Source organism: Pristiophorus japonicus, unplaced genomic scaffold (assembly GCF_044704955.1).
Source record: "Pristiophorus japonicus isolate sPriJap1 unplaced genomic scaffold, sPriJap1.hap1 HAP1_SCAFFOLD_523, whole genome shotgun sequence".
Lineage (NCBI taxonomy): Eukaryota > Metazoa > Chordata > Chondrichthyes > Pristiophoridae > Pristiophorus > Pristiophorus japonicus.
The window spans coordinates 115,381-133,267 of NW_027254430.1; the positions used below are offsets into that span (position 1 = coordinate 115,381).

Genomic DNA, 17,887 nt, shown 5'->3' on the forward strand with positions numbered 1-17,887 from the left:
GTTGGACATTTTTTTTTTAACTCCTCTCTCACTTTCCCGCAATCTCACTTTCTCCATCTCTCTCTCCCCTTTCCCTCTCTCTCTCCCCTTCCTCTCTCTCTCCTTCCGCTCCCTCCCCTCACTCCTCTCTCTCCCGCTTTTGCCTTTCTTTTCAGATTCTCCCCTGCTCCCTCTCTCTCCCCTGCCTCCTCCCTCTCTCGACTTCCCATCTCTCTCCCCTTTCCCTCTCCTCCCTCCTCTCTCTCACTCTTTTGCCTTTCTTTTCAGATTCTCCCCTGCTCTCTCCCTCTCCCCTTCCTTTCTCTCTCCCCTGCCTCCTCCCTCTCTCGACTTCCCATCTCACTCCCCTCCCCCTCTCGCTCTCTCCCATTCCCCTCTGGCTGACTCCTTCCCCCTCTCTCTCCCATTCCCTCTCCCACTCATTCCCCTCTCTCCCTCCTTTTACAACTTCCAAGCACTAATCTCTCTCACACAGCCGACACAGACACGATGGGCCGAATGGCCCTCCTTGTGTGCTGTAAGATTCTGTCAATGTTCAGGGATGAATCACCGAGAATGATTATTCGGGCCCCACCTACTTGTTAACAATAGTAAGATGCAAACAGGAGCTGGTGTTACAGGTGGCTCCATAGCTCAGGGGTTAGAGCACTGGGCTTGTAAACCAGGGGTCGTGGGTTCAAATCTCACTGGGGCCTACTCAATTTTGGCTTCTGTTACTGAATTGACCGTCAATTGGCGACAGGCCGACACCATCAACAGGAACCGCTCACTCCGCACTTTACAATCTGCCCACAGTACTTTCACTTCCCACCCCCATTCTGTATCCCACCTTTTCCACATCCAGTCTCAGAGACACCGATATATCATCGACTCATAGAAACTTACAGCACGGAAGGAGACCATTTCGGCCCATCGTGTCTGCACCAGCCGACCAAGAGCTATCTGCTGGGCAGGGCCACATAGTCCGCATGTTCCAGACACGAGACTCCCAAAGCAAGCGCTCTACTCGGATCTCCTTCACGGCAAGCGAGCCAAAGGTGGGCAGAGGAAACGTTACAAGGGACACCCTCAAAGCCTCCCTGATAAAGTGCAACATCCCCACCGACACCTGGGAGTCCCTGGCCAAAGACCAGTCTCCCCTTCCATCTCTCTCACTCCTTCCCCACTCTCTCCCATTCCCCTCCCTCTCTTTCTCCTTCCCCTCTCTCTCCCTCCTTCCACTCTCTCTTTTCCCTTCCCCTCTCTTTCCTGCTCCTTCCCGTGTCTTTCTCAGAGCAGGTGGCTCCATAGCTCAGGGGTTCGAGCACTGGTCTTATCAACCAGGGGTTGTGAGTTTAAATCTCACTGCAGCCTAATTTTAGTATTTAGACACCTGTCTCTCATTCCTCCCACTCTCTTCCCCCTTGAAAGGATGCAACATTCAGATGAACCCCCTCACAGTGTTTGGACTCATTCAAAAGGATATTTAATTTGGGACTATCGATTGGAAAGTTTGGAACCCTAAAGTGCTTATGGAAGAAACTACAAACTTGAATAGAATTTTGGAATTTTTAAAGACACATTCAAGGCTGTGTGCGGGCCTAAAGAACTGACAGGAGACAACTTGATTATTGAGGCTGTCTGGGTGTTGGGACTAACATAACTTGTCTGGAGAAATGGGTATTCGAGAATCCTTCTCCACAAGAGACATTAACATTACAACAAATAACCCAGAGATAGCCAACCATCAACCTGAATCTGGAAAACCATTTCAGCATATACATCACCAAGAGGCCCAATCCAGCCTGTATGCGAAAAACTAAGCACAAAAGGACATTGCGATTACCAAACTAATATTTCCATTAGGAAACAGTTTATCGAACATCAACCCACCCAAAACATATTAACTTTTAACGAGCCCGCCAAAATATTACAAAGAAGAGTCAAGCCTGCCAAATTCAATCAAAGAATCCTGGACTGATTTGGTGTGAAGATTAGAACCACTCAAACCGTATAACTGGCCCCTGTTTTAACAGAGGGTGTGACATACTTTGCCAAACAACCGAGACCACGCTTGTGTCATCAAGAAGGGAGAGAAACCAACGCGACCGTTGTAAACTTACTTCTTCAGCCTCGAAGTCCTGAAGTCCTGAAGGAAGAACATCACCATCGCGGCAACAACTGACCACAGCCAACGTGGTATCAATGAAAAACCACCGCGATCGAACAAACTACAAATAAACTCCAACTGGAAGAAACCGAAGAATCGAAAGTTTCCAGTCTACAATCTAAGTCCTGACTACCAACAGGTGAAAACATTACCTAAAGAGACTTTGAATATATTTCTAACGAAGAAAACCGGGTACTTACCCCATAGATCCAAAACATGCTTTACCGCATCAGTGGACTCAACCCAACTGAAGATTGTGCAGCTAGAAGTCTTCTCCAACATTTGGGGTACGGCAAGCAGAACCTAAACAATTCAAGGAACCCCGAAACCGCGAAATACCGCTAACTGACCAGAAAGGAATGGTAAGCATAGTCCCTGCCTGCCCTGGAGTCCAACCGAGCTAGGATTAGGTATGGGGAGGTGGGAGGTGTCATTTTACTGTACACCCCCTTTGAATGTGTAATGTATTGTTCTTTATCAGAGTGATTATAAGTTTTGACATTGTATTTTCTTGTCTTTAATAAAATCAAAGTTCTTTTGCACCAAACCATTGACCTTTGCACTTTGTCACACCCCCCCAAATAAATCCAGAGTCTAGAACCCAAGGGAGTGGGGGGCGATTCGAACCGCTCAAGTAGGTCAGAGGTGAACCTGACCCCCGGGACCACCACCACACCGTTACACTCCCGTCTCTCTCTTTTCCCTTTCCTTTCAGGTTCTCCCCCTCGCTGCACTCCCCCTCTCTCTCACTCCTTTGCCCTTTCTCCCCTAAACATCTCTCTTCCCTCCCCCCTCTCTCCCACTCCTTCCCCTCTCTCTCCCCCCATTCCACACTCTCTCTCTCCATCCCCTCCCTCTCTTTCCCCAACTCCCTCTCTTCCTCGCTGTCTCCCCTTCCCACTCTCTCACTCCTTCCCCACTCTCTCTCCTTCCCCTCCCTCCGCACTCCTTTTCCCTTCCCCTCTCTTTCCTGATCCTTCCCCTGTTTTCGCTGGAACAGGTGGCTCCATAGTTCAGGGGTTAAAGCACTGGTTTAGTAAACTACTGGTTGTGGGTTCAAATCTCACTGGGGCCTATTCAAAGTTAACTCAGTATTTAAATTCACTGTCAATTAACAAGGGATTTAATAATAAATATTGACCAGCTCTGAGACTGACCCTGAAACACAAAGCTCTCCTATTCTCCTTTCGCCCCCTTTCTCATTCTCCCTCTCTCCCTATCTTCCCCATCACTACACATTCTGCCGCTCTCCCCATTTCTCTTTATCACTCATTCCCCTCTCTCTCCCCTTCCGCACTCTCCCGTTTCCCTCTCTCTCCTCTACCCATTTCCTCCAGTCTCTCTCATTCCTTCCCCCTCTCTCCCCTTAACATCTCTTTCCTCTTCCTTCCTCTCTCTCCCCTTCGCCCCTTTCTCTCTCCCACCCCTAGCCCTCTCTTTCCCTCCTTCCACTCTCTCTCTCTCCATCCCCTCCCTCTCTTTTCCTCTCTTTCTCGCTGTCTCTATTCCCTCTCTCTCACTCCTTCCACTCTCTCTTTTCCCTTCCCCTCTCTTTCCTGCTCCTTCCCTTGTCTTTCCCAGAACAGGTGGCTCCATAGCTCAGGGGTTAGAGAATTGGTCTTGTAAACCAGCGGTCATGGGTTCAAATCTCCCTGGGGCCTAATTATAAATATTAAACAGCTCCAAGACTGCTCCTGAAACAACAGGCTCCCCTCTCCTCCTCCTTGTGTCCTTTACACTCTCTCTCCCGGACCCATTCTACATCTTATTCTTGCTTTCCCCGTCTCTCACTCATTTCCCTCTCCCCTCTTGCCCCTCGCTCGCCACACTCTCTATCCCTTCCCCTCTCTCGCATTTCTTTCTACATTCTACCCAAATAAACTCGAAGTGATCCAAAACTCGGCTGCCTCGTGTCCTAACTCGCACCCAGTCCCGCTCACCCATCACCCCCTGTGCTCACTGACCCGTGTCCTAACTCACACCCAGTCCCGCTCACCCATCACCCCCTGTGCTCACTGCCCCCGTGTCCTAACTCACACCGAGTCCCACTCACCCATCACCCCCTGTGCTCACTGCCCCGTGTCCTAACTCACACCCAGTCCCACTCACCCATCACCCCCTGTGCTCACTGCCCCGTGTCCTAACTCACACCCAGTCCCACTCACCCATCACCCTCTGTGCTCACTGCCCCGTGTCCTAACTCACACCCAGTCCCACTCACCCATCACCCCCTGTGCTCACTGCCCCGTGTCCTAACTCGCACCGAGTCCCGCTCACCCATCTCCCCCTGTGCTCGCTGCCCTACATTGGCTCCCGGTTAAGCAATGCCTCGATTTCAAAATTCTCATCCTTGTTTACAAATCCCTGCATGGCCCCTCACTACTCCCTATCTCTGTAATCTCCTCCAGCGCCACAACCCTCCCTATCTGTGTAACCTCCTCCAGCCCCACAACCCTCCCTATCTCTGCAACTTTGCACACCCCTCCCTATCTCTGTAATCTCCTCCAGCTCCTACATCCCTCCCTATCTCTGTAACCCCACAATCAGCCATGATCTTATTGAATGGCGGAGCAGGCTCAAGGGGCTAGATGGCCTACTCCTGTTCCAAGTTCTTATGTTCTTATGTCCTTATGTCTGCACTCCTCTATATCTGCCCTCCTGACCATCCCTGATTATAATCACTCCACCATCAGTGGCCGGGCCTTCTGTTGCCTGGGCCCCAAGCTCTGGAACTCCCTCCCTAAACCTCTCCACCTCTCTCCCTCTCTTTCCTCCTTCAAGACTCTCCTTAAAACCGACCTCTTCACCTGCGCTAATTTCTATTTTTGTGGCTCGGTGTCAAATTTTTATCCCATCATCCTCCTGTGGAGCACTATGTTAAAGGCGCTATATAAATATACATTATTGTTGGTGTTCCCTCTGTCTCTCGTCTTCCCCGTCTCTCTCTCACTCCTTCCCCTCACTCTCCCCTTCCCTCTCCCTCACTCCTTCACCTCACTCTCCTCTTCCCCGTCTCTCTCTCACTCCTTCCCCTCACTCTCCCCGTCTCTCTCACTCCTTCCCCTCACTCTCCCCTTCCCTCTCTCTCACTCCTTCCCCTCACTCTCCCCTTCCCTCCCTCTCACTCCTTCCCCTCACTCTCCCCTTCCCTCTCTCTCACTCCTTCCCGTCACTCTCCCCTTCCCTCTCTCTCACTCCTTCCCCTCACTCTCCCCTTCCCTCTCTCTCACTCCTTCCCCTCACTCTCCCCTTCCCTCTCTCTTCCTCTAATAGAGCCCCACCTAGTGGACTATCGATGTAATAACAACTACTGACACGCTCCTCTCTCTCTCCATCTCTCTCTCTCCCTCTCTCCCCTTCCCCCTCTCACTCTCTCCTTCCCTCACGCTGTTCCTTTCCCCCGCTTTCTCCCCTTCCCACTCTCCGCTCCTCTCTCTCCACTCACTCCTCAATCTCTCTCCTCCCACTCTCTCTCTCCTTTCCCTTCTGACTTTCCCCTTCCCCCTCTCTAACCCCTTCCGGCTCGAGAGACAGTGAGCGACAGAGAGAAAGTGATAGAGAGACAGAGAGAGAGAGAGACAGAGAGAGAGAGAGACAGAGGGAGAGAGAGAAAGAGATTGAGAGACAGAGAGATTGAGGCAGAGTGTGACTGAGTTGCCTTGGGATGTTTTACTACGTGAAAGACCCGATATATCGATGTTGAGAGGCGAATATTGAAGAGACGGAGGCAGGAGTCTCCCCTGCCTCCTCCCTCTCTCTCTTTCCGATCTCTCTCCCCTTCCCCCTCTCTCTCACTCCTTCCACTCTCTCTTTTCCCTTCCCCTCTCTTTCCTGCTCCTTCCCCTGTCTTTCCCAGAGCAGGTGGCTCCATAGCTCAGGGGTTAGAGCACGGGTCTCGTAAACCAGGGGTTGTGGGCTCAAATCTCACTGGGGCTTACTCAAAATTAGCTCAATATTTAAATTCACCGTCAATTAACAAGGGCTTTAATTATAAATATTAAACTGCTCTGATATCGACCCTGGAACAACAGGTTGTCGTCTCTATTACACTTTCTCTCCATCCAAATCTCTCTCTGCCGACCCCCATTCTGCATCTTTTACCCCCTTTCCCGCGATCTCGCTTTGCCCGTCTCCCCCCTCCCTTGCCACACCCACTCTCTATCCTTTCCTGTCTCTCTCTATCCCCCTTCCGCTCTCCACCTCTCATTCCCCTTCCCCCTGTCTCTCAATTCTTCCCACATTCTACCCCAATATAAACTAGAGGTGATCCAAAACTCGACTGACCCCGTGTCCTAACTCGCACCGAGTCCCACTCACCCATCACCCGCTGTGCTCGCTGCCCCGTGTCCTAACTCACACCGAGTCCCACTCACCCATCACCCACTGTGCTCACTGCCCCCTGTCCTAACTCACACCGAGACCCGCTCACCCATCACCCACTGTGCTCACTGCCCCCGTGTCCTAACTCGCACCCAGTCCCACTCACCCATCACCCCCTGTGCTCACTGCCCCCGTGTCCTAACTCGCACCGAGTCCCGCTCACCCATCACCCCCTGTGCTCGCTGACCCCGTGTCCTAACTCGCACCCAGTCCCACTCACCCATCACTGCCTGTGCTCACTGCCCCGTGTCCTAACTCACACCGAGTCCCACTCACCCATCACCCCCTGTGCTCACTGCCCCGTGTCCTAACTTGCACCGAGTCCCGCTCACCCATCACCCACTGTGCTCACTGCCCCGTGTCCTAACTCGCACCGAGTCCCGCTCACCCATCACCCGCTGTGCTCACTGCCCCGTGTCCTAACTCGCACCGAGTCCCGCTCACCCATCACCCCCTGTGCTCACTGCCCCGTGTCCTAACTCGCACCGAGTCCCACTCACCCATCACCCCCTGTGCTCACTGCCCCGTGTCCTAACTCGCACCGAGTCCCACTCACCCATCACCCCCTGTGCTCACTGCCCCGTGTCCTAACTCGCACCCAGTCCCACTCACCCATCACCCCCTGTACTCTCTGCCCTACATTGGCTCCCGGTTAAGCAACGCCTCGATTTCAAAATTCTCATCCTTGTTTCCAAATCCCTCCATGACGCTCGCCCCTCCCTATCTCTGTAACTTCCTCCAGCACTACACCCCTCCCTATCTCTGTTACCTCCTCTAGCGTCCACACCCCTCCCTATCTCTATAACCTCCTCCAACACCTACACCCCTCCCTATCTCTGTAACCTCCTCCAGTCACTACACCCCTCCCTATCTCTGTAACCTCCTCCAGCACCTACACCCCTCCCTATCTCTGTAACCTCCTCCAGCCCCTACACACCTCCCTATCTCTGTAACCTCCTCCAGCACCTACACCCCTCCCTATCTCTGTAACCTCCTCCAGCCCCTACACCCCTCCCTATCTCTGTAACCTCCTCCAGCGTCTACACCCCTCCCTATCTCTATAACCTCCTCCAACACCAACACCCCTCCCTATCTCTGTAACCTCCTCCAGCCACTACACCCCTCCCTATCTCTGTAACCTCCTCCAGCACCTACACCCCTCCCTATCTCTATAACCTCCTCCAGCCCCTACACCCCTCCCTATCTCTGTAACCTCCTCCAGCCCCTACACCCCTCCCTATCTCTGTAAACTCCTCCACCACCTACACCCCTCCCTATCTCTGTAACCTCCTCCAGCACCTGCACCCCTCCCTATCTCTGTAACCTCCTCCAGCCCCTACACCCCTCCCTATCTCTGTAACCCCCTCCAGCCCCACAACCCCCCGAGATGTCTGCACTCCTCTAATTCTGCCCTCCTGACCATCCCTGATTATAATCACTCCACCATCGGTGGCCGGGCCTTCTGTTGCCTGGGCCCCAAGCTCTGGAACTCCCTCCCTAAACCTCTCCGCCTCTCTTTCCTCCTTCAAGACTCTCCTTAAAACCGACCACTTCACCTGCGCTAATTTCTATTTTTGTGGCTCGGTGTCAAATTTTTATCCCATAATCCTCCTGTGGAGCACCTTGGGACGTTTCACTACGTTAAAGGCGCTATATAAATATACATTATTGTTGGTGTTCCCTCTGTCTCTCCTCTTCCCCGTCTCTCTCTCACTCCTTCCCCACACTCTCCCCTTCTCTCTCTCTCACTCCATCCCCTCACTCTCCCCTTCCCTCTCTCTCACTCCTTCCCCTCACTCTCCCCTTCCCTCTCTCTCACTCCTTCCCCTGACTCTCCCCTTCCCTCTCTCTCAATCCTTCCCCTCACTCTCCCCTTCCCTCTCTCTCACTCCTTCCCCTCACTCTCCCCTTCCCTCTCTCTCACTCCTTCCCCTCACTCTCCCCTTCCCTCCCTCTCACTCCTTCCCCTCAATCTCCCCTTCCCTCTCTCTCACTCCTTCCCCTCACTTTCCCCTTCCCTCTCTCTCACTCCTTCCCCTCACTCTCCCCTTCCCTCTCTCTCACTCCTTCCCCTCACTCTCCCCTTCCCTCTCTCTCACTCCTTCCCCTCTCTCTCCCCTTCCCTCTCTCTTCCTCTAATAGAGCCCCACCTAGTGGACTATCGATGTAATAACAACTACTGACACGCTCCTCTCTCTCTCCATCACTCTCTCTCTCTCGCCTTCCCCCCTCACTCACTCCTTCCCTCTCCCTGTTCCTTTCCCCCGCTTTCTCCCCTTCCCACTCTCCGCTCCTCTCTCTCCACTCACTTCTCAATCTCTCCCCTCCCTCTCTCCTTTCCCTTCTGACTTTCCCCTTCCCCCTCTCTAACCCCTTCCAGCTCGAGAGACAGTGAGCGACAGAGAGAAAGTGATTGAGAGATAGAGAGAGAGCCTGAGAAATAGAGAGAAACAGAGAGAGAGTGAGTGAGAGAGAGTGAGTGAGAGAGAGAGAGGGAGACAGAGAGACAGTGATAGAGAGACAGAGAGAGAGACTGAGAAAGAGAGAGAAACAGAGAGAGAGTGAGAGAGAAAGAGATAGAGAAACAGAGAGACAAAGTGATAGAGAGACAGAGACAGAGTGAGAAAGAAAGACATAGAGAGAGAGACTGAGAAAGATACACAGAGACACAGAGAGACTGAGAGAGACAGAGAGATTGAGGCAGAGTGTGACTGAGTTGCTTTGGGATGTTTTACTACGTGAAAGACCCGATATATCGATGTTGAGAGGCGAATATTGAGAGACAGAGGCAGGAGTCTGGGGGATGAGACACAATCTGAGCGTTTCACTGACCCCTCCTCATTCTTCAAACACACAGCACTAACTGGGGAATGACCCACAGCCCAGGGCAGGTGGTTCAATAGCTCAGGGGTTAGAGCACTGGTCTAGTAAACCAGGGGTCGTGGGTTCAAATCTCACTGGGGTCTACTCAAAATTAATTTAGTATTTAAATACACCGTCAATTAACAACATGTTAAATTATAAATGTTAAACAGCTGTGAGATTGACCCTGGAACAACAGGCTCCACTCACAACCTTCTCTCTCTCTGCCTGACACATTTTACATCTTTTTTCCGCTATCTCGCTTTTCCCATCTCACATTCCCATCTCCCCCTCCCTCCTCTCTCTCTCTTTTCCCTTTTTTTCAGATTCTCCCATTCTCCCTCTCTCTCCCCTTCCTTTCTCTCTCTCCTCTGTCTCCTCCCTCTCTCCTCTTCCCTTCTCTCTCTCCCCTTCCCCTCCCTCTCTCACCTTCCATCTCTTTCTCTCCCCTTCCGCTCTCTCCTATTCCCCTCTCTCACTCCTTTCCTCTCTCTCTATCTCTCTCCTTCCCCCTCTCTCTGTCCCCTCCCTCTCTTTCCCCTCCCCCTCTCTCTCTCCCCTTCCGCTCTCTTTTCCTCCCTGTCTCCCCTTCCAACTCTCTCTCACTCCTTCCTACCTCTCTCCCTTTCCCACTATCTCGCTTTCCCCGTCTCTCACTGTGATATATTCACAGAGCACAGCACACACAGCTCCAAACAAGGCAGGCAGCTCTCTCGGAAGCCTCCGGAAATCTGCCTGGTTCTGTTTAATTATTAACTCTGCAGTTGCAGTACACAATATGTCCACATCCACAGTGTGGAGCGACAAACATTCCAAGCTTACAGACATTAAACTCACTCATTCCCCTCTCTAACCCTCCCCCCTCACTGTCTCTCCTTCCCCCTCTCTCCGCTTTTGACTCTCCGCTTCCCTCTCCTTCCTCCCTCTCTTTCGTCCCCTCCCTCCCCTCCCTCCTCTCTCTCTCTCTTTTTTCCATTTCTTTTCAGATTTCCCCCTTCTCCCTCTCTCTCCCCTTCACCACCCGCTTTTTCCCCTTCCCCCTCTATCACTCCTTCCCCCTCTCTCTCACTCCTTCCACTCTCTCTTTCCCCTTCCCCTCTCTTTCCCACTCCTTCCCCTCTCTATCTCTCCCCTTCCCCTCCCGCTCTTTCACATTCCCAACTTTCCCTTTTCCCTTCCCCTCTCTTTACCTCTCCTTCCCCACTCACTCTCTCCCCTTCCCCTCTCTCGCTCTCTACTTCCCCTCTCTCCCCTTCCCTCTCTGCTTTCATTCTCTCACTCCTTCCCCTCTCTCTTCTTCCTCCTCTATCTTCCCTCTCTCTCCCCTTCCCCTTCCCTCCCTCCCCTCCTCTCTCTCTCTCTCTCTTCTCCCTTCCTTTTCAGATTCCCCCCTTCTCCCTGGTGTGAATGGTTTTGATCCTGGCCCAATTGCTAGACGGATGTTTCTAATCGCCCTCACCTTACGAAAGTTCTGTACCCGGGGATTATTATTCAGAGTGTAAATGGAATGAGTTACAGACAGGAAAGCCTCGGTGAAACACCGTTACTGATATTTATTAGGTCTAACATACACTGGGTAAAACATGCACTACTAAACGCAATCACTGTCTGTGTGGAGATTAATATCCAGGTTACAAACAACATACACACAGTACGGAACTGAGGACCGGTCCCATGCAGTCATTCCCTTGTTGCTACGGTGGATTCTAACTCCACCCTGAACAACGAATTACCTCATCACATAAGCCCCTTCCCCTGGCTCAACCAAACAAAGCTCCCTCCCCAGAATCGCCCCGAAAAAGCTTCACTTCTGAGAAAGAACCCTGAGCCGTTAAACCTCACCTGGGCCACCTCTGGTTACTGGCTTGGGACACCCGCGACCATGTTCACCAGCACACACACAGTCGCTCTCGATCGCTCAGCTCAGCCGTGGGAAGTCACTGCCCTGGAGGTCGTACCCCGTGAGGGGTACGTGGTTCTCAGTCTCAGCGCCTTCTTCTGTCGAACTGTGGCTTCCCCCTCTGGTACGTCTTCTTGTTCCGTCGATCTCGGTGGAGCGAGAGCGAGAGGGAGCACGAGAACGGTGGAAAAGTGACTATCTTTATCGGAGTCGAGCTACCCCTATCTGTCCCACCAATCTTTTGTTTCGAAGCGCTCCGCTGCTTAGTCAGTGATGGGCCATCATCAGACCCACGTGTGTTCTGTGATTGGCCGAATGGCCCTGAGTCTGGGACATATCTCGCTCGGTGTGTTGGGAAAAAACTGGCTCCTCTTCACCTGGCCAGGCTGTGGGTTCGTTGTTCAGCTTCCCGTCTGAGACTGGAGATGGGAAGTGCTTTCGCGTTCGAGTGGCTTTCTAATCTGGTCACTGGCTTCACGTGAACGGGTGCCTCAGGTTCCTGAGCCCCTTTGTCAGTGGCCCCCCCCTTCCTTTTGCTGGGACTGGCGGGTGAACCTTTACATCCTGGGTTTTGTCACAGACAGCCGCCATGTGGTCTCCAGAGTTTTAACAAACCAGCGTTTTCACGTACCTGCACAGGGAGATCCCATCACAGGGAAAATACCCTCAGAGACAAACCCTACAAAGTCCACGCAATATTCTCGACTGAGTCCATTCTTTAACCAGAGACTTTGCGATCTCTTCACTCTCTCTCCCCTTCCCATCTCTCCCTTTCCCCTCTCTCTCTCTCCCCTTCCCATCTCTCTCCCTCTCTTTCCCCTCCCCCTCTCTCTCCCTTTCTTTCCCCTCCCCCTCTCTCTCTCCCCTTTCCCTCTCTTTCTCTCCCCTTCCCCCCCTCTCCCCTTCCCTCTCTACATTCATTCCCGCTTCACACGTTCCCCTCTCTCTCCTTCCTCCTCTAACTTCCCTCTCTCTCCCCTCCCCCTCTTTCCTCTACCCAATCTCTCCCCCTTCTCTCCGCTTACCCCATTGCCGTTTCACTCTCCCTTTCCCTCTCCCTTCCCCTCCGTCCGCTCTCTCGCTTTCTCTTCCCTTTCTTTTCAGATTCTCCACTTCTCCCTCCCTCTCCCCTTCCTTTCTCTCTCTGTCACTTCCCTCTCTCCCCTTCCCCTCTCTCTCACTCCTTCCCCCTCTCTCTCACTCCTTCCCCCACTCTCTCCCCTTCCCCTCTCTCTCACTCCTTCCCCCTCTCTCTCACTCCTTCCCCCTCTCTCTCACTCCTTTCCCCTTTCTCTCCCCTTCCCCTCTCTCTCGCTCCTTCCACCACTCTCTCCCCTTCCCCTCTCTCTCACTCCTTCCCCCTCGGTCTCCCCTTCCCCTCTCACTCACTCCTTCCCCCCTCTCTCACTCCTTCCCCTATCTCTCTCCCCTCCCCCTCTCTCTCACTCCTTCCCTCTCTCTCTCACTCCTTCCCCCACTCTCTCCCCTTCCCCTCTCTCTCGCTCCTTCCACCACTCTCTCCCCTTCCGCTCTCTGTCACTCCTTCCCCCCTCTCTCTCCCCTCACCCTCTCTCTCACTCCTTCCCCCTCTCTCTCCCCTCCCCCTCTCTCTCACTCCTTCCCTCTCTCTCACTCCTTTCCCCTTTCTCTCCCCTTCCCCTCTCTATCGCTCCTTCCCCCTATCTCTCTCCCCTTCCCCTCTCTCTCACTCCTTCCCCCTATCTCTCTCCCCTCCCCCTCTCTCTCACTCCTTTCCCCTCTCTCTCACTCCTTCCCCCACTCTCTCCCCTTCCCCTCTCTCTCACTCCTTCCCCCCTCTCTCTCCCCTCACCCTCTCTCTCACTCCTTCCCCCTCTCTCTCCCCTCCCCCTCTCTCTCCCCTTCTCCTCCCTCTCTCACTCCTTCCCCGTCTCTCTCACTCCTTCCACTCTCTCTTTTCCCTTCCCCTCTCTTTCCTGCTCCTTCCCCTGTCTTTCACAAAACAGGTGGCTCCATAGCTCAGGGGTTAGAGCACTGATCTAGTAAACCAGGGGTCATGAGTTCAAATGTCACTGGGGCCTATTCACAATTAGTTTTATATTTAAATTTGCAGTCAATTAACAAGGGTTTTAATTATAAATATTAAAAAGCTCCGAGACCGACCCTGAAACAACAGGTTCTCATCTCTCTTACACTCTCTCTCTCTCCCTTCCCCATCACGACCCGTTCTACATCTTTTTACCCCTCATTCCCTGTCCTGCTATCTCGCTTTCCCCGTCTCTCACTCATTCCCCTCTCTCCCGTTCCACGACCCCCTCTCTCTCTCTCCTTCCCCTCCCCGTTCTCACCCCCGCTCTCTCTCTTTCCCTTTCCTCACTCTCCCCTTCCCCTCTCACTCTCCCTCATTCCCCTCTCTCTCCTCTCTCCCCTTCCCTCTCTACTTTCATTCTCTCCCCACTCCTCCCCCCCTCTCTCCCCTTCCCCTCTCTCCCCTTCCCTCTCTACTTTAATTCTCTCCTCACTCCTTCCCCCTCTCTCCCCTTCCCCTCTCTCCCCTTCCCTCTCTACTTTCATTCTCTCCCCACTCCTTCCCCCTCTCTCCCCTTCCCCTCTCTCCCCTTCCCTCTCTACTTTCATTCTCTCCCCACTCCTTCCCCCTCTCTCCCCTTCCCCTCTCTCCCTTTCCCCCTGAGAGACACACAGAGAGAAAGTGAGTGTGTGAGAGAGACAGAGAGAGAGTGAGAAAGTGTTGTGTGTGCAATAACTCAATAGACAGATTACTGTCAACTCCGAACAGGTACACACCTGGCTCTACTTTATTAGGGCCCAAAGTGATTACATTACAAGATGGCTGGCCTTTTATACCTGGGCCGAACACGCGTGTGTACAGCCCAATGACCTCCGACAGTGGCCCCACCTGGTGGCTAGTAACCCCAAGCATACATACATGACAGAAAGAGAGAGACAGAGAGACAGAGAGACAGAGAGAGACAGAGAGACAGAGAGATTGAGGCAGAGTGTGACTGAGTTGCCTTGGGATGTTTTACTACGTGAAAGACCCGATATATCGATGTTGAGAGGTGAATATTGAAGAGACGGAGGCAGGAGTCTGGGGGATGAGACACAATCTGAGCGTTTCACTGACCCCTCCTCATTCTTCAAACACACAGCACTAACTGGGGAATGACCCACAACCCAGAGCAGGTGGTTCCATAGCTCATGGGTTAGAGCACTGGTCTAGTAAGCCAGGGGCCGTGGGTTCAAATCTCACTGGGGCCTTTTCTAAATGAGTTCAGTATTTAAATACACTGTCAATTAACAAGGGGTTTAATTATAAATATTAACAACTCTGAGTCTGACCCTCAAACAACAGGCCTCTGTCTTGCAGACACTCTCTCCGCTTTCCAGGTCACGATCCGTTCTGCATTTTTTTTTTCCTGCAATCTCACTTTCTCCATCTCTCACTCCTTCCCCTCTGTCTCCCCTTTCCCTCTCTCTCCCCTTCCCCTCTCTCCCCTTCCGCTCCCTCCCCTCCCTCCTCTCTCTCCCTCTTTTGCCTTTCTTTTCAGATTCTCCCCTGCTCCCTCCCTCTCCCCTTCCTTTCTCTCTCCCCTGCCTCCTCCCTCTCTCGACTTCCCATCTCTCTCCCCTCCCCCACTCGCTCTCTCCCATTCTGCTCTCTCCCATTCCCCTCTGGCTGACTCCTTCCCCCTCTCTCTCCCATTCCCTCTCCCACTCATTCCCCTCTCTCCCTCCTTTTACAACTTACAAGCACTGATCTCTCTCACACAGCCGCCACAGACACGATGGGCCGAATGGCCCTCCTTGTGTGCTGCAAGATTCTGTCAATGTTCAGGGATGAATCACTGAGAATGATTATTCGGGCCCCACCTCCTTGTTAACAATAGTAAGATGCAAACAGGAGCTGGAGTTACAGGTGGCTCCATAGCTCAGGGGTTAGAGCACTGGTCTTGTAAACCAGGGGTAGTGGGTTCAAATCTCACTGGGGCCAACTCAAAATTATCTCAGTATTTAAATTAGCAAGGGGTTTAATTGTAAATATGGTTGAAAGCTTTATTAAGATGGAGAGTGACAGAGTTATCATCAGAGATGAGGGCCCTGAAGTTCAGGAAACTTTGATGATGTGAGACTGGAATGGACTGGCCAGTGATCCTTAAAGGGTTGATGTTGGATTGACAATGGCAAACATTTAAAGATCACATGGATCAACTCCAACAATTGTACATCCCTGTCTGGAGTAAAAATAAAATGGGGAATGTGGCTCACAAGGGAAATGAAAGACAGTGTTAAATCCAAGAAAGAGGCATATGAATTGGCCAGAAAAAGCAGCAAACCTGAGGACTGGGAGAATTTTGTAACACAGCAGAGGAGGACAAAGGGTTTTAACCAGGAGGGGGGAAAATAGATTATGAGAGGAAGCTTGCAGGCTTCTAAAAAAATTAGTGACGACAAACAGATCCCTTGCAGTCAGATTCAGGTGAATTTATAATGGGGAACAAAGAAATGGCGGACCAGTTAAACAAAGACTTTGGTTCTGTCTTCATGAAGAAAGACACAAATAATCTTCTGGAAATACTAGGGGACCGAGGGTCTCGTGAGAAGGGGGAACTGAAGGATATCCTTATTAGGCGGGAAATTGATGGGATTGAAGGCCGATAAATCCCCAGGGCCTGATAGCTTGCATCCCAGAGTACTTAAGGAAGTGGCCCTTGAAATAATGGATGCATTGGTGATCATTTTACAACAGTCTATTGACTCTGGATCGGTTCCTATGGACTGGAGGGTAACTAATGTTATGCTCTGTTTAAAAAAGGAGGGAGAAAGCGGGTAATTATAGACCGGTTAGCCTGACATCGGTAGTGGGGAAAATGATGGAATCAATTATTAAAGATGAAATAGCAACACATTTGGAAAGCAGCGACAGGATCGGTCCAAGTCAGCATGGATTTATGAAAGGGAAATCATGCTAGACAAATCTTCAAGAATTTTTTGAGGATGTAACTAGTAGAGTGGACAAGGGAGAACCAGTGGATGTGGTGTATTTGGACTTTCAAAAGGCTTTTGACAAGGTTCCACACAAGAGATTGGTGTGCAAAATCAAAGCACATGGTATTGGGGGTAATGTACTGACATGGATAGAGAATTGGTTGACAGACAGGAAGCAGAGAGTCGGGATAAACGGGTCCTTTTCAGAGTGGCAGGCAGTGACTAGTGGAGTGCCGCAGGGCTCAGTGTTGGGACCCCAGCTATTTACAATATACATTAATGATTTGGATGAGGGAATTGAGTGTAATATCTTCAAGTTTGCAGATGACACTAAGCTGGGTGGCAGTGTGAGCTGTGGGGAGGACACTAAAAGTGTGTAGGGTGACTTGGATAGGTTAGGTGAGTGGGCAAATGCATGGCAGATGCAGTATAATGTGGATAAATGTGAGGTTATCCACTTTGGTGGCAAAAACATGAAGGCGAATATTATCTGAATGGCGGCAGATTAGGAAAAGGGGAGGTGCAACGAGACCTGGGTGTCATGGTACATCAGTCATTGAAAGTTGGCATGCAGGTACAGCAGGTGGTGAAGAAGGCAAATGGTATGTTGGCCTTCATAGCGAGAGGATTTGAGTTTAGGAGCAGGGAGGTCTTACTGCAGTTGTACAGGGCCTTGGTGAGGCCACACCTGGAATATTGTGTTCATTTTTGGTCTCCTAATCTGAGGAAGGACGTTCTTGCTATTGAGGGAATGCAGCGAAGGTTCACCAGACTGATTCCCGGGATGGCTGGACTGATATATGAGGAGAGACTGGATGACTGGGCCTGTATTCACTGGAGTTTAGAAGGATGAGAGGGGATCTCATAGAAACATATAAAATTCTAACGGGACTGGACAGGTTAGATGCAGGAAGAATGTTCCCGATGCTCGGGAAGTCCAGAACCAGGGGACACAGTCTAAGGATAAGGGGTAAGCCATTTAGGACTGAGATGAGGAGAAACTTCTTCACTCAGAGAGTTGTTAACCTGTGGAATTCCCTGCCGCAGAGAGTTGTTGATACCAGTTCATTGGATATATTCAAGAGGTAGTTAGATATGGCCCTTATAGCTAGAGGGATCAAGGGGTATGGAGAGAAAGCAGGAATGGGGTACTGAGGGAATGATCAGTCATGATCTTATTGAATGGTGGTGCAGGCTTTAAGGGCCGAATGGCCTACTCCTGCACCTATTTTCTGTGTTTCTATGTTTCTATGTAAGAAATAACCAAAGTATTTGTTCAATTGGTCTGCCATTTCTTTGTTCCCCATTATAAATTCACCTGATTCTGACTGCAAGGGACCTACATTTGTCTTCACTAATCGTTTTCTCTTCACATATCTATAGAAGCTTTTGCAGTCAGTTTTTATGTTCCCTGCAAGCTTACTCTCATCATTTTACTTGCCCCATCCTAATTAAACCCTTAGTCCTCCTCTCCTGAATTCTAAATAACAGACTCCCCTCACACCCTTCCCCCTCTCCTCTTCTCGTTTCTCTGACACTCTCCCCTTCCAAATCTCTCTCTCCCTTCTCCATCATGTCCCGTTCTACATCATTTTACCCCCTCTGTCTTT

The 17,887-nt window shown here is 51.4% G+C and overlaps 5 non-coding genes across 5 annotated transcripts; all 5 read left to right on the forward strand.

Moving 5' to 3' along the window:
- The first annotated feature begins 622 nt into the window (after positions 1-622).
- trnat-ugu (transfer RNA threonine (anticodon UGU)) lies at positions 623-695 on the forward strand. The gene has a single exon. It is a non-coding gene; the product is annotated as a tRNA-Thr (tRNA).
- An 8,727-nt stretch (positions 696-9,422) lies between these two features.
- On the forward strand, positions 9,423-9,495 carry trnat-agu (transfer RNA threonine (anticodon AGU)). The gene has a single exon. It is a non-coding gene; the product is annotated as a tRNA-Thr (tRNA).
- A 3,783-nt stretch (positions 9,496-13,278) lies between these two features.
- Positions 13,279-13,351, forward strand: trnat-agu (transfer RNA threonine (anticodon AGU)). The gene has a single exon. It is a non-coding gene; the product is annotated as a tRNA-Thr (tRNA).
- A 1,125-nt stretch (positions 13,352-14,476) lies between these two features.
- On the forward strand, positions 14,477-14,549 carry trnat-agu (transfer RNA threonine (anticodon AGU)). The gene has a single exon. It is a non-coding gene; the product is annotated as a tRNA-Thr (tRNA).
- Positions 14,550-15,209: 660 nt separating this feature from the next.
- On the forward strand, positions 15,210-15,282 carry trnat-ugu (transfer RNA threonine (anticodon UGU)). Its single transcript has one exon. It is a non-coding gene; the product is annotated as a tRNA-Thr (tRNA).
- Positions 15,283-17,887: the final 2,605 nt, after the last annotated feature.